Below are 13,923 nucleotides of genomic sequence, written 5' to 3'. Positions count from 1 at the left end.
AGAGGCAAGCCGGGGGGGGGGGGGGGGGGCGAGGGTAAAGCCAAAAAATGAAACTCATACATCAAAATGGGCACTTTGGTTATATTTTCACCTAAGATTATCATCTGCTTGAAGTCATTGTCTGTTTGATAGTGATTATGGCAAAATGTATATTTGGGCTTTATTTTGGGGAGAGAGTATAATGAGCGAGCGGCTTGGTAAAACAAATTCAAAGGTGAAGTTGTAAAATGTTTTGGGGGTCAATTATTCTTAAAATGGCATTATTGCGAGGTGTTGCGAGCGTGAAACCACAAGCTGAAGATTTAGGGTATTTCAATAAAAAATGAAAATAAGTTTTTAAAATTCCGAGCAGATTTCTAATGTCATTAAAAAGATGTGCATCTAACTATAGAATTAACACGAGCGCAAATCGCGACCCTAGACATACTGACCAGAAAAACAACCTGTTAAAGACAGCATATAGTGACCTCTTTAGGACGCATATTTCACCAATCGAATGAGAGTGCGAAGCGGAAGCTGAAAATTTGCAATATTCCAGCCTGAAAACTTATCTTAACTTGTATACTTTAAAAAGAGTATTTTATTTCGAAAAAAAAACATGAAAAAAGGCATATTTATCTTTGAAAAAGGAACTTTCCCATTTTGGAAAATATTCATTTCCCTGTTTCTTATTTCATTTTTCGGGTGCAAGTGCCCCCTGGCTCCCTCCCGGCGGATCCAACTTTCGTCAAATGGGGGGGGGGGGCATTTTTTCAGCCATATTTTCCTCGATCGGCAGCTTAAAGTTGATTTTTGTTTCTTTGAAAGGGTAGTCCTAACAGTCATTCATTAACTTGAACTGTAGAATGTCCAGTTTTCAGGTTGGAAAATCGGAAAATTTTGGCTCACGTTTCTCGCTTGCAACAAGTATTGTTTATTGAGGAACTCATTCTATTCCTGGTTACAAAAAAAGTATAAATGTCCAGTTTTCAGGTTGGAATATCACAAATTTTAAGCTTGCGGGTTGGGCTCTCATTATTTAGTTCGTGAGATATATATTCTAATCATGAGTCACTAAATGCAGTCCTTAAAAGCAGGGGCGGATCCAGTTTTCGCCAATAGGGGGGCCGAAAAATATTTTCAGCAACATTTTTCTCGATTGGCCGCCATAATTTTTTTTTTGTTGGTTTTTCAGGGGGTAGTACTAACTACAGACTGAAGTTTTAAGTATATGTTACTTTTTATTGTTATAAACAAGATAAGGTATCTCATGTGGTCTTAATATATAATGCGAGCGCGAAGTGCGAGCAATTTTTTTTTTTATATTTTGTCCTTAGAACTGAAGATTCTGAGCAGTTTTTATAATCATGAAAAAAGATAAGTATCCAACTAAACAATGCGAGCGCGAAGCGCGAGCCGAAATTTTATTTCAGTAACGTGAAAATTAAGGGAATCAATTAGGACTGTTTTTAGTGAATAATGAAGAGGATACACAGGGGCGGATCCATTTTTCGCCAATAGGGGGGGGGGCGAAAATATTTTCATCAACATTTTTTCTCGATTGGCCGCTATAAACTGATTTTTTTCGGTTTTTCAGGGGGTAGTCCTAATTAACTAAAGACTGAAGTTTTAAGAACATGTTAATGTTTATTGTAAAAAAAAAAATAAGGTACATGTATCTCATGTGGTCTTAATATATAAAGCGAGCGCAAAGCTCGAGCTCAAATTCTTTGACATTTTATGTCCTTAGACCGGAAGATTCTGAGGAAATTTTATAATTATGAAAAAAGACAAGTATCCAACTAAACAATGCGAGCGCGTAGCGCCAGCCGAAATTTTATTATAGTAATGTGAAAACGGACTCAATTAGGACTGTTCTTTGGTGATTAATGAAGAGGATAAAGTATCACCAATTAAATAATGAGAGTGCGAAGCACGAGCTCAAAATTTTTGATATCCGACCTGAGAACTGGACAGTCTAAGCGCGTTTTTATTTGAATAAAAAAACAAGCTGTGTGTTTACAAACATTAAAACAATGCGAGCGCGAAGCACGAGCTTGATTTTTTTATATACTGACATAATAAAGAAGCATTTTGACAAATTTTGGTTAAGAATTTCCAAAGAGGATAGGTTACTCACAAATCACACAATGCGAGCGCGCAGCGCGAGCTGAAAATTTTGATATATATAAATAATTTGTGCAAATCAAGCAAAACAATGAAAGCTTGATGTGCGAGCTAAAATATTGAGTGCAAATTGATTTCAGAACTGGATATATAAGTGCAATTAATCCTCTTGAATGGAATTCATTACACAGGCAATGTGAGCGCGAAGCGCGAGCGAAAATTTTAATATAAAGCAAAGTCTATTTTCCAATTTTTCCCCTAACCTCTTTCTTGTTTCCTTTGGGGTCGGGTCGGCCGTTACGAGGCTGTAAATTACACATCATGGGTATGATATCTCTTTTTTTTTTACTTTTCTTTCTCTTTTTCATAGTTTCTATCAAGTTAAAAAGTACAATTTTTCTGCAGGTTGTCAAAAATAGGGGGGCCGGCACGGCCCCCTGCTGGATCCGCGCCTGTTAAAAGATAACCTTCTGAAGCCTGTTGCATAAAGCTTTTTACCTGAGAAAACTCTGGTAAAAACTGAAAACTAAGGTTAGTCTGATTTCCGCCATTGACTTTAGCACAGGGCAAAAACTTCGGTTAAATGTTTTATGCAACCGGCCCCAGGTCAGTATATAAACAAATTACAGCTCGCCCTCGAGTTAATTCTTTAGAAAGATACACATCTTTCTCACGATTACAAAAAATGCTCAGAATGTTTAAGTTCACTTCTTGTTACTTGAAATATCTATTAGTTTGAGCTTGCGATTCGCGCTTTCAACATCTCACAAGGATCATTATTAGTGTTATTTTTATTTTATTAACAGCAGAAGCTGTTATTAAAATGACATCCCCTCCAATACAAATCCTATTATCTAGAGGTTACTCGCATGCGACCAACACACTTGATCCCCTGCATCTTTAAACCATTTGCTTAGGCAGCAATTGCTCAGATAAAATCGGAATTCGACTATGCTTGATTAGGGCGCCTATTCTTAATGAAATACATGTACATGCTTTTTGCCACAACACACGCATGTATCATCGATCGTTATTACTATCATTGCATAATATCGTGTATTTTTGTCATGACAACACCGTTTTTGTTACCAAAATGAATAATTTTCATTTTCGGAAATACGAACCTTATTTAATTTTCGGATTAACGAACCTTATTTCGTTTTCGGATTGACGAACCTTCGGAATTACGAACCTCTTTTCTTTTCGGATTAACGAACCTTCGGAATTACGAACCTTATTTCGTTTCCGGATTGACGAACCTTCGGAATTACGAACCTTCGGAAATACGAACCTTCGAAATAACCGAACCTTCGGAATTCCGAAGCTTCGGAATTACGAATGTATGCGCAAATGATGATATGAGTATTGAACACAATGGTAAAATTTTTACGGAAAAACAAGATATTGTTAATATTTTTAATGATTATTGTGTTAGTATTGGGAAAAATATTCAAGACAGCATAGAAGGTGGACCTTCAGATCCTAAACTAGACAAAAGTCACTGGTTAAAGGGAAATTACATTCGTCTATTTTTTTTGTCCAGTTAAAACTTGTGATGTTATTAAAATTATTAAAGGACTGGATGCTAATAAAAGTCAAGGTTATGATGGTATCCATCCGAAAGTAAATATTAAAGCATTCTGCCTTTGCAATAGGCCTATCACTGTGCTATATCATTAATCTCTCAATTGAACAAGGTACTTTCCCAGATTTTTTGAAACTTGCCAAAGTTTACCCGTCTTTAAAAAGGCAGATAAAACTCATTTGAATAATTACAGACCGGTTTCTGTTTGAACTGTTTTTAGCAAGATTTTTGAAAATATACTTTGTAATCAAATGATGACATACCTTGAAGATAATAATAAACTATATGAAAGACAGTATGGGTTTAGAAAGAGACACAGTACTCATCATGCCCTTTTAGATCTTACAGAAAAAAATTGCCAACGCTTTTGAAAATAAAGAAAAAATGATTTGACTTTTTTAGACCTTTCGAAAGCCTTTGATTGTATGGATCACCATATTTTATTGACGAAATTATATTTTATTATCTTCTTCTGGCAATGCTATTTCCACAGGCATTCCCCAAGGTTCAAACTTGGCCCTTCTCTCTTTCGGTTATATGTGAAAGATTTACCGAATTCTAGCAATATATTATCTTTAATTTTATTTTATTCGCAGACGACACAAGTCTTTTTGTTTCTGATGATAATCTAGCAAGAGCATCAAATTGCATTAATATGCAGCTACAAAAAGTTCAACCTTGGTTTTTTGCAAACAAATTGGTACTAAATTTTGATAAAACAAAAAATAAATGTCTGGATTTAAGTCAAATTAAAATATATATTGATGATAATGAAATACAAATGACAGAATCTGTAAAAAATTTTGTGTGAAATTGGACATTAAATTAATTTGGAAAGATCATGTAGATGAAATTCCTTGTAAGATATCCTGTGTCATAGGAATATTGAGTAGAATCAAACATATTTTACCAATGTCATTTCTCCTGAAATTATATAATGCTATGATCTTGCCACAGTTGAGTTATTGTAACATCATATGGGAAATTGTCCAAAATACTTATTACAGAGGTAATACTTGTTGCAGAAACGTGCTATTAGAATAATAACGAAAGTCATCATACCTTGCCCATACAAACGTAATTTTTAAAAATCTCAATATTTTAACAATATTTGACCTGAATGTTTACTGCGTTGCCATATTTATGGATCGGTATTTTAATTTTATTTTTGCCTGAATGTTTTAATGAGTCATTTATTATTCAAAGTGCTGTAAAAAATATGCAACAATACACTATGATGATCTACACTTGCCAAAGAAACGATATGATTTTTCTCGTTCCATTATTAATTACAGAGGACCTATGATTTGGAATAATTTGAAATTAGAACAAAAATCCTACCAGTCAATATCTCTGTTTAAAAGACAATACAAATCATCTCTTATTAAAAAATCGTTCATTCAATAGACTTTCAGTTGCCTGTTTTTTGCCTTTTTCATTTTGTATTGGTGTATACTTAATTAATTTGTATGTTACGTTCGGGGACTAGCCTTGATAGGCCTCTGGCCTTTGCTGGTCCCCTGCATCCGGTACATGTATGTTGTGCTTTCATTTGTTGTAATATTGTTTTACCATATTAAATGTATGATTTTATCTTGGGTGCGAATAAGAGGCCATATCGGCCAATAAATCAATCAATAAATGTTGAAGGGAACTTCCGGGTCACTTCATGGTCACGTTTCGCTTATGCGTAGCTCTAGAAAGATAGATAAAATTCTGCTTTTTTGAATCATATAAGGAATTAAAAGTACAGTGGACTTATCAGCTGAAGATTGTTGAAGACGTCGACACTATTATTTTGGATATTAGTGAAAGTGAAACTCTACAAAAAGGGACTTCATATCGTCATCAACGTGTGGGAAAGATGGATTACGGAAAGCGCGATGATTACGCCAGAGCCGCGGCGCCACAAGACACCAATCGAGGTAAGCCCGTGTTCATAAAGCATGACGATATAAAATGGGCGGGGCGCCTTGAACCTGAAGACATGTTCAAATCCTTGTGTACAGCTATACCGGGAAAGGACATAGCAGATATCCAAAAAATTGGAGGGCTATGGAGACTTTATGTTGATAATCAAGCTAATAGGATCAAACTTATAACCCAAGGCCTCGAAGTTCGAGGATCGGTAGTGCAGGTGTTTGATAGGAACCCATTCTTAGCTTACGATAATGAGACTGCAACTCGGGTACTTATCAAAGATATCCCATTATCAGTACACGAAAGTGTTATTCTTGGAGAGCTAGAAAATAGAAAATGCAAAATACATGGCCCGGTTCAATATCAGAGGTTGAGAGTGGATGGAAAGCAAAACACAGTGCCTAACAGGGGATAGAGTAGTGTATGTAGATCTTCCAAATCAACATCTCCCAAGATTCATGAATTCCATCCCAGGACCAAAATCCAATTGAAACCAGTTGGATTTCCAACTGGTTTCAATTGGTTTCAACTGGTTTCAATTGGTTTTAACTGGAATTTAACAATTTCCAGTTGAAACCAGTTGGGCAACTGGAAATCCTTACTGGAACCAGTTGGGTAACTGGAAATCCTAACTGGAACCAGTTGGGAAACTGGAAATCCTAACTGGAACCAGTTGGGCAACTGGAAATCCTAAACCAGTTGGGTAACTGGAAATCCTAACTGGAACCAGTTGGGCAACTGGAAATCCTAACTGGAACCAGTTGGGCAACTGGAAATCCTAACTGGAACCAGTTGGGCAACTGGAAATCCTAACTGGAACCAGTTGGGTAACTGGAAATCCTAACTGGAACCAGTTGGGCAACTGGAAATCCTAACTGGAACCAGTTGGGCAACTGGAAATCCTAACTGGAACCAGTTGGGTAACTGGAAATCCTAACTGGAACCAGTTGGGCTACTGGAAATCCTAACTGGAACCAGTTGGGCAACTGGAATTTCTAACTGGAACCAGTTGGGTAACTGGAAATCCTAACTGGAACCAGTTGGGCAACTGGAACTTCTCCTAACTGGAACCAGTTGGGTAACTGGAAATGACTTCCAACTGGAAATGATTTCTAACTGGAATCAGTTGGGTAACTGGAAATCCTAAATGGAACCAATCGGGTAACTGGAGATGACTTCTAACTGGAAAGATGGGTAACTGGAAATGAATTCTAATTGGAACCAGTTGGGTAACTGTAAATAAAACTGGAACCAGTTTGGTAACTGGAAATCCTAACTGGATCCAGTTGGGTAACTGGAAATGATTTCCAATTGGTTTCCAATTGGAAATTTTCCAGTTACCCAACTGGATCCAATTGAAACCAGTTAATTTGCATATTTTCTGCCAGTGTGCACAAATTAATGTTTTTATGAGATTCATCATAATTTACAATATATCTGTTAATTTTTGTTAATTTGAAGTACCACACTTTTTTAAGATAAGTGTTTGGAATACTTAGCAGTGAAAACCATGTTCATAAATGTTATAGATTATAATTAGAATAGATTAAAAGATAATTAGTACACCACTAACTGTTACCAAATTGCATCAAATAAAAATACATATATTTGAAGATCTTCCATATAAATATGTACATATGAAAGTCTGCATTTTATCAATGCCCTTTACATTGGTATATACAGGCATAACACTGCTTCTGTGTTGACATGAGCAATAGTTAGTGCAAGTGTTAATTAATTTGTAACTAATTAAGTTCATTCCAACTGGAAGTTCCAATTGGATCCAGTTGGAAATCAATTGGTTTCAACTGGTTCCAGTTGAAACCAGTTGCCTCCAATTGGTTTCAACTGGAACCAATTGAAACCAGTTACCTCCAATTGGATTCAACTGGTTTCAATAGGGAAATTGGAACAACTGGAACCAATTGGAAACCAATTGAAACCAGTTGCCAACTGGTTCCAGTTGCCCAATTGGTTTTAACTGGAACCAATTGGCAACTGGTTTTCAATTGGAACCAGTTGTTCCAATTTCCCTATTGAAACCAGTTGGCCAACTGGTTTCAATTGGTTTTGCTCTAATTGGTTTTAACTGGATTTTGGTCCTGGGATTCGTTTAGAGCGAGAGTTTTTCACTTTGGGCAGGAGAATACGTCACAGGGTCCTGTTTGCTCAAATTGCCTCCAAGATGGCCACCATAAATCGCATTGTACCAATGAAAAAGTATGCCGAGTTTGTCGACAATCAGGGCATATGCAAAACACATGCCCCACCACCAACCCCACCATAGCTGAAGACGAGGTAGCTAAGCGACCAAGCATTCAGGGTGAACCAGCTGTACGACGCAAAGTGAAGGCCGCAGACCAATCGAAAAGCGTATCAGGCAGGCGAGTCGTAACAGAGGATCGTCGCACCAACCTTCCCAATGTCGAGCACGATAGCATGAAATCGCAATCCAAAATCACAGGGTTCTTCGAGAAAGCCGTAAATTCTGAAGGAGAAGAAACATCCGAAGAAGAGAGAGAAAGCGGAAACGACTGTTCAGAGGAGAGAGATATCAGCAAAAGTAGTGATAGCGAATTAGAAGTTATGCCGGAATCCCCGGAAATCGCAGCATCTTCTATCGCTAATGAAAGCAGAAAAAGGAAACAGAAAGTAAAGAACAAGCAGAAAAAGAAAAAGTAAATATTCAGGACTATCTGGACTAGAAGTTGATGAATTAAACCCGCATCCATGACTAAGAACATTAGACTACTGAGTTTAAATGTACGTGGAATTAGAGAGTATACTAAAAGGACAAAGGTTTTCAAGTTTTTGCAGGATAAGAATGTCGATATTATATATTTACAAGAGACACATAGCACATCTAATATAGAAGTGTTTTGGAAACAGCAAGTAAAAGGCAATCTCTTTTTTAGTCACGGAACGAATAACAGCCGTGGAGTACTGATATATTTCAGGGAAGGATTAGAGTATACAATTCAGAAAGAAATAATCGACAAAGATGGTAGATATATCATGATGATAGTAGAAATAAATGGTAAGATGTTTTTATTAACGAATGTTTATGCTCCAAACAACTTTCAGGAACAATTAACTTTTTGGTTAGAATTAAGAAATATCTGGGAAAATAATGCCGAACCCCAATATACATTAATAGGAGGGGATTTTAACGTGGTTATGAATCCTAAATTAGATAGGATGAATCAGTCAAAAAGTATATCCTACTCATATGTAAGTCATGTAAGCAGAGATAGTCTGGTATCGTTACTAAATGATTTCAACTTGTGTGATATATGGCGTTTAATAAACCCAGATGAAAAGCAATACTCTTGGAGGAAATTAGATTGTTCTTCTCAGAGTAGATTAGATCATTGGTTTGTTCCTTTTGACCTTCAAGATAATGTATCTAAGATAGCTTATGTACCATCAGTAGCAACTGATCATTCAGCGCTTTTATTAGAGTTAAAGTTCACTGAGTTAATTCCAGGAAAAGGTTATTGGAAATTCAATGCATCTTTGTGTCAAGATGACGAATACTGTACAAGTATCCGTACAGAGTTCAAAGTATGGTTGGAAGATTCTAAGGAATTTTCAGATCCCAGAGTTAGGTGGGATTATATTAAATACCAAATTCGAAGATATACACAAAAGTATAGTAAAAATAAAGTTAGAGAATTAAAAGAAGAAAGAATACAATTGGAAAAAAAGGTACAAATGTTGCAATCGAAGTTATATTTGAATTCTGAACACGTTATTAATTATCAACAAGCTAAACAGGAATTAGAAAAGTATTATGATAAAATTACACAAGGTATTATTATTCGCTCCAAGGCAAATTGGATCGAATACGGAGAAAAAAGTAATAAATATTTTCTTACACTAGAAAAACAACGTAAAGTTAATTCCACTATCCGAAAACTTTTAAAAGAAGATGATATTATTGAAGACGAAAAAGAAATTTTACAAAATATTAAACACTTTTACAGGCAGCTGTATACAAAACAAAACGTTAACATAACAGATGAGAATGCAAATATTTTTTTGAAACTAAGAGGACACAAACTCTCTGAATTTTCATCCAAATCATGTGAAGGACTCCTCACTGAACATGAGTGTAAGAAAGTATTGACGGATATGAAATGTGGAAAGTCCCCGGGGAATGATGGACTCTCCAAGGAATTTTATATTACTTTTTGGGACATTGTCAAGGATCCCTTACTTGTTTCTTTGAATTTTTCTTTTCAAGAAAATGAATTATCAGCAAGTCAAAAGCAAAGTGTCATATCTTTAATTTGTAAACCAAATAAAGACAAACGTCTACTAGAGAGTTACAGACCTATATCGTTGATAAATGTGGACGCAAAAATATGTTCAAAAGCATTAGCCAATAGGATAATCGATGTTTTAGATGAAATAATTGACAAAGACCAATTTGCATTCCTCCGCGGAAGAGCAATAGGGGAAGCTATCCGAAAGGTACGTGACGTATATCATTTTCTTAGGGCGGAACAGAAAGCAGGATTCATTGCTTCAGTAGATTTTAAGAAAGCGTTTGACTCGCTAGACCACGACTATTTATTTGAATGTTTAGATTCGTTTGGTTTCGGTGCATCGTTTATTAAGTGGGTTAAAACCCTTTATAAAAAATTGAAGGTTGTGTTCTGAATAATGGTAAATCTACTGGATACTTTCAAATTACGAGAGGGGTAAGACAGGGGGATCCCCTCTCCCCTTATTTATTTATAATATCTCTAGAAACACTTGCTATACGTAGTAGAAATTCAATTGATATACAAGGTATATCAGTTGGTACCAGTGAATTAAAACTGTCTTTATACGCAGACGATTTTTGCTCATTTTGTTCAGATGTAAATTCTCTTAACTCATTATTTGATATTATGCAACAGTTTGAGAAGTGTTCAAGTTTAACAATTAATTTAAATAAGACAGAAATTTTAAAGATTGGTAATGTGTCGAATGCAGTTTTCAGACATAATTTCAATTTTGTAGATACTATAAATGTGCTTGGTACTTTTGTGGGTACTGGATCAGATACTGCGCAAGTTAAAAAAGCAGAAGAAATACTATCATCAATACAAGTTACTTTAAACATGTGGAAAATGAGAAGCCTAACTTTATTCGGTAAAATTCAAATAATTAAATCATTTGGAATATCCATATTTATTAATTTATTTTCATCCACTCTTTTACCCGATTGGTTTCTTCAAAAGTTAGAGAGAGTGTTTTTCAGTTTTATTTGGAATGGACCCGACAAAATTAAAAGAAACGTCATGATCCAGGATCTATCAAACGGAGGAATTAAGATGGTAGATGCGTATTCGGCTGTTAAAGCCCAGAAGTTATTTTGGATAGAGAGAATTAAACATGCAGATAAACAAGGATTGTTTCAAATACTTCAATATTACCTTAAAAAGAACGGGGGATTGTTTGTATTCAACTGTAACTATGGTCTTAAAATGTTGAACTTTGATATTCCTCAGTTTTATAAAAATATTTTACAATGTTGGGATTCTCTTAATGTGAGAAACAGAGAAGATAATACGAAGTTCCAAATCATCTGGAACAATAAACAACTGAAAGTTACTCGAGATATAATCTTCTTTCGAAAATTGTTTTTAAAAGAATTGTGTTTTTTATGACATCCTTACTGAAGGATGTACTTTAAGACGATTGGATGAAATGAAAAGGTTATTTGATTTAAATGCCAACGATTACTTTCGATTACAAGGAGTGTATTCTGCTCTTTTAAAGACAAAATTTTCTAAAATATCATATACGGACTCATTTAAGAATGCTGCTATATCAAATATTATCCTTCCTGTTGAGTTGGTATAGCTAAACAAAATAAAAAGTAAACATTTTCATGATCTGTTAGTAGCAGAAAAATATGAGCGTCTTGTAAGTACGTTTAGACTTCAAAACAGATATCATGTTTCAGATAAAGAATTGGTATTGGCTCGTTCATCTATTCTATTGAACACTATTGATGTAAAATACAGAGAATTTCAGTTCAAAGTATTGAACGATATTTTAAACTTGAACTATAAGTTGTATAAAATGAAAGTCATTACTTCACCTTTATGTTCTTTCTGTAATGCAGAAATTGAAACGATCGAACATTTATTTTGGAATTGCCCATTTACACAGTTATTTTGGAATCAGCTAGGAAAAGAACTCACTATGTTTGATTTTTCATTATTAACCGAAAAAAGTGTAATACTCGGTATTTTGTCAATAAAATGTCTTCTTTTTAATCATGTTTTAGTTATTGCAAAGAAATCAATTTATCTAAGTAGATGTAAATCATGTAAACCAACAGTTTCTGATTGTGTTGATTTGTTAACTCGATCGTATAAAATGGAAAAGAATATAGCAATTCGAAATAACAAAAGGAGTGTCCACGAACGCAGGTGGCGAGACATGGTACAGTGGTTATCCACTTATGTTATGTAACTGTTATGTAATTTCTTATAATGTATCATTCGTATTTGTTCAACTGTATTGAATGAATGTACCTTGAAGTGACCAATAAAACATCATTTAAATACAAAAAAAAAAGTAATAAATGTTTAAAATTTATGTGGAATAGAATGTTGAGATCCACACCTTTCATTCAGTGTAATTATTGACCTATGAGTCAACAGTTATATCATTTTCAAATAAATGAATAAGTAATAATTATTATTTTTCTCAATGTGTAATAGTTCATGAATTACCATGAATATAATAACAAGAACATGTTTTATCTGCACAAGATCAAGGATTTTTTTTACTCCTATATATCAAGCCTTGATTATAACGGATTTGTAGTCCCCACTAGGTCACCATTTAGCCAACCTAAAGAAAAGACAGAATATGGATCCGAAATGAACACTGATGAATGCAGAGGGGTAATTCACCTGAGGAACAGTTTTTTGTTAAAATAGCAGAAAAGATTATAAAACATAGGTAAATGTATGAGGAAAAAACATAAATACATACAAAGAGTAGAAAGGTTAATTGAATTTTAAGTTTGTGATTTGTGACATCTTAAACGGGCAGCTGCCACATAGGTTATGTGATGTAAGATGCATAGATTTCATTTTAATGGTTTGTGATGACTTATTTTTTTTTTCTATTTTCTTTTAAAAGGGGGTGCGAAATGTTTTGTGTATTGATAAACTCAAGGTAGATTTTAGAAAAGCATTTTCTATTTTCTGATAAAATGACATTGCATAGACTTTTGTATTCTTTGATGGACTTTTCTCAAACCTTCAGCAATATTTTTATAATTTTTTCTGCTATTTTTGTCAGGGTGACCTTCCCCCTTATGCCTGCGTTCAGAAGCAGCTTCAGTAAGTATATGTAAGTCTGCTACAATACAATACATATAGATCTACTAAAGTATGGCTTTACTAAAGTAAAGTTGTATCCTTCTGGCTCAGTTTCATTCACATTTACTGCATGGGCATGGCAAAATATATACCCTTAAGAGTCGACATTTCTATTAAATCTAATAGAAAGGATTATTATACTACAACGCACAAAAATCATATACAATTACATAATGACATACCTGTAATCTTGACAATAGTAAGTAAAAGGTCGATGAGTAAGGTTTACATAGTTACAGCTTACGACAGAGTTCTGGCTTTTTGGGGGTAACCGGTTGGAGTACTATCCCATCATCATGTAACATGACATGGTAATCCATTCAGTGATATCATCAAAACAATACATTGAGTCAAAATCGAGTAACGATGAACAAGATGTAAGAAAATCTCTAGCCTCTTCTTGTAGCAAGAATAGCACTAAAGTTTGAGGAAAGTCCTTGACACATGTCCCATGCTGCGAGATTCGCGATCGTTTCATGTGCTTTTGCGTATGATTATTAAATGCAGCCGCCGTGCTTGAATTCCACCGTTCTCCAAGTTCTTGACGTTCTAAAGTTACTTCGCTTGACCATTTGCTCTTTATAAAATCATTGAAATAGAGTTGTTATTGTGGCGGATGGCGTCAGGATTTAGATGGTTGTACTCTAAAGTTTGTATAGATTAGAACTGCACCAAATTACACCTTAGTCTGACGCCATTCGGGCCGCAAGCAGTCAGCACCAACCGAAATGACATGAAACTTGTTATTTGTCCCTAATTAATTTACATAACACACATTTATAGAATGATATCATCAATGGCCAATCAGCGACGAATGTATCATTATAGACACTGACTGTGTATCCTCATTACTTATGATTTATACACATCCATGTACCAGGCTACGTGTAAATGTATGTATATCAGTGCATGACTACA

The sequence above is a fragment of the Lytechinus variegatus genome, chromosome 6 (genome assembly GCF_018143015.1).
Source record: "Lytechinus variegatus isolate NC3 chromosome 6, Lvar_3.0, whole genome shotgun sequence".
In the NCBI taxonomy this organism is placed as follows: Eukaryota; Metazoa; Echinodermata; class Echinoidea; order Temnopleuroida; family Toxopneustidae; genus Lytechinus; species Lytechinus variegatus.
This window is presented reverse-complemented; position numbering follows the sequence as displayed.